The sequence below is a fragment of the Aegilops tauschii genome, chromosome 6 (assembly GCF_002575655.3).
Source record: "Aegilops tauschii subsp. strangulata cultivar AL8/78 chromosome 6, Aet v6.0, whole genome shotgun sequence".
Taxonomy (NCBI): Eukaryota; Viridiplantae; Streptophyta; class Magnoliopsida; order Poales; family Poaceae; genus Aegilops; species Aegilops tauschii.
The window spans coordinates 23697968-23701340 of NC_053040.3; the positions used below are offsets into that span (position 1 = coordinate 23697968).

Genomic DNA, 3373 nt, shown 5'->3' on the forward strand with positions numbered 1-3373 from the left:
GTCTTGTTCTGAATTCCACAGCCAAATCAGTAAGAATTCCACAGGCAAACACACCTACTGTTTTCTCCAAGGCAATGTGCAGAGTTCCTTCTCAAAATCAAAGGTGCAGAGTTCCAGTCAACCTTTTTTTTTATCTGTTTCATAAGAGTCCAGCCAAAGAACTAATTGAGAGCAGACTGATACAAGCGCCATGTGCAAAGGAACAACTTCTTTCTGCCATCTTACTCTGTTTCAGTTGCCAGTTTGCAAAGTTGTTATACTTATGCACTGGCCATCAATCTTGGATTTGATTTTTTGGATGTTAATATTTTAAACTCTTATGAACATCATCACACGCTGGAGCATTTTGAAAAGATTACTGCTTGAGCATCTCCAAAGCAGCCCAACCTTCATAGATGGCACCCACATCCTAGCTCTGCAGCCAAAAAGGAAAAAATATCTGTGGAGTCTGTCAAACAACCTCTGAGCCACCCTGCACCAGGGTGAACTGGAACAGGAACGATCCTCTACAGCCGTTGGATGGCACCCATCAGGCGAATCCAAGCCGTTAATCACGCTCTGGCCCAGAGGTCAGAATGCATCAACCAAACTGAAGTGCTTGCCTCCTTATTGGTAAAGGATGCAGCGGTACGAGCCTATAGAACAAATCCTGTTCAAGTAAGGCCGTGCTACCATCAGCAGCCCCTCGCCTTATAAACTGCTCCAGCGTCGTCTAAACTAGCGAGGTGGGACTAATTAGAGAGAGCCATGCAGCAGCGCCTACTCAGCCAGAGCATGGAACGGCTGCAAGGGTACGCGGGTCATGGCCCATGATGTACTAGGTGGGAACGAGAATGATCAAAGCCCAGCCCATGTGAGGAATTATTTATGATCTCTTTTTATTGCGAATTTGGATTATTTATGATCTCGTTGTCCTTTTTCCATTTTCGTTGCATCAGTTGAGGAGTCTGGAGATATTGAAGCAGTCTAATATCTACTGCTGCATGGCCTATACTTTTCATTTATAGATATTGAAGCAGTCTAATATCTACTGCTGCATGGCCTATACTTTTCATTTATATTTACGTAAATTCTTATCTTTTATTTCAGTGACACCTACTCTTTTTTCTTTTCCAAATTAAATTGCAGTTGACCATTAAAAGTAGCAGACTACACATTGCCAGATTGGAGACATCACGCAAAGACAGAACATACACTTGTTTGCTATAGTACTCTGGTGGCAGTTACAGCATCTTTTTGTTTGGTTGACTCAGCTGTTCAAAACTATTCCAGTGGGAACACTACTTGCTGCAACCTCCATTCGGCGATGCTGTCATCCTCTGCAACCTCCTTTTGGCGACGCTCAGGCAAGCCGAAGCACCGAGGCATGCAAAAACTGCCAGCCTGAACATGGTGTCACCAGGTTTTCGAAGGTGGCGACTTGCCGACTTCTCAGGCATGGTGAGCGGTGGGGATGGGCATGGGCGGCTCTCCATCTCTGGGGTGTACATAAGGCCACCATGGAGGTGGACGAGCTAGGCACCGTGGCCGCTGCTGCCACGGTCATACTACTGGATGGTAGTGCATTTGAGGAAAGCGAACCACAACATTTGGTGGATTTTGTGGCGGATCGGCCCTTCTTATTTGCCACGGTTGAGGAGAGGACAGGAGTCGTATTGTTCCTTGGTCATGTGGTTAATCCTCCCGCTGGCTAACTGAATACATAATTACTCTATACCTTTGGTTGTTGATTTGAGTAATCCTCTCTTTGCCTTAATAATTAGTTAAATGGTCTGTTTGGCTTAGCGTTCTGAACCAGCTAATTTGTATACTAGTTAAAGGGCTTTCTGAACCAGGTTCATGTTTCGGAACTCAGAATCCTAACCAAAGGGGTATAACAAAAGAATGGCAGGAGATGCAGAGCATGTGCAGTCCAGAAAATGTAGCCATTAATTTTAAGCAAGCAACCAACAAGCCCCTTTTTTTGGAGAGCAACAATCACTCTTACCTCCTGAAGCATGTAAGTGTTGGAAAGATAAACTGAACTTAGTCTTCCACAAGCAAAGGAAAGTCTTCCACAAGCATGTAAGCCATTCATAACGGACTCTCTACACAACATTTTCCTTCCTGAACATACTTGCAGTCGGCAAACAACTTACCGTTTTCTCAAAGTCAAAGGTGCAAAGTTCCCATCATTTTTTTCATCTGGCTACTACTAAGTACTGAGAGACAGGGCCCGTAAAAAAAAGTACTGAGAGACAGACTGAATACAAGGTGCTCATGTGCCATGCGTGGTCTCCAGAGTTCAGACAGTAGAAGCAAGGGATCACCTCTGTTTCAGCTGCCAGCTTGCTAAGTACTCCTTTATGCCCTGGCATTAATATTGGATATGGTTGTTTTAATATGTTTCAAACACATAAGGGATCAATCACTAAGCCTTCTTTTTCTTGGAAACCAACACCCACTCTTGTCTCCTAGAAAATGCTTTACCAGGAGTTACCACATCTTCAGAGGATTACTTTACGGATAGAGGAAAGTGTTGAAAGATGAGCTGAACTCAGACTTCCATAGAGCATTTGGGTTGCTACCTTCATGTTACACAGATCTATGTAAAATAGTTTTGGTTTGTGAGAAATATTTATTCAGGTCCAATGAAGATGAGTCATGCAGAAATCAGTCTCTACATATTTATTCAGCTGCGAGTTTCATGCCAACAAGTCAAGGTGTAGCACGGCCTCTGATTTTCTCGAAATAGGCTTTCGCCCCGCTATATTAATATAAGGAATCCAATAATTCCCGAACGTTCGGATTTTGAGCATTTCGTCCCGAACGGTTTTACATGGCAACTTTAGTTCATAGGGGATGGCAACTTTAGTTGATAGGGGATGGCAACTTCGTCCTTTTTCTTTTTTTTTTCAGAAAATTGCCATGTTTCCCTAATCTCACGCAAACTAAACTTGCCATCTAAACCCGTTCGGGTTGCCATGCTTAACTCCCGAACATTCGGGAGTTATCATTGCCGTAATATAAATATAGCAGTCACATCATACAACATGAGAACCATTGCTGGGGCAAACAGCACATCCACGCCCAAAAGAAAAGAAAGAGGAAACAATGCTGACACCGGTGAATCAACGAAAACGAAAATGATTAGCAGCTGTTGCGTCCTCTCCGTATTATCACCATGATCCTAGCACTCTGATTCGCTGCGTACCAAGCAGCACCTTCAAGAAGGACAATGACGACGACGACACTGCTGCCCGGACATGTCCTAGGGTTTCCCCCGGTACGCTCCGAGGAGTGGGAAGAGGTACACCCGACGCCCTTCAGGAAGGAGGGATGACACTCTCAAGCGTCACCGCCTCGTTGTCAAAATGACAAGGATTTCTCCCGA

The 3373-nt window shown here is 44.4% G+C and overlaps 1 non-coding gene across 1 annotated transcript; it reads right to left on the reverse strand.

Moving 5' to 3' along the window:
* Positions 1–445: 445 nt before the first annotated feature.
* LOC120967712 (small nucleolar RNA U3) lies at positions 446–667 on the reverse strand. The gene has a single exon (XR_005761436.1). It is a non-coding gene; the product is annotated as a small nucleolar RNA U3 (small nucleolar RNA).
* Between the last annotated feature and the right edge of the window lie 2706 nt (positions 668–3373).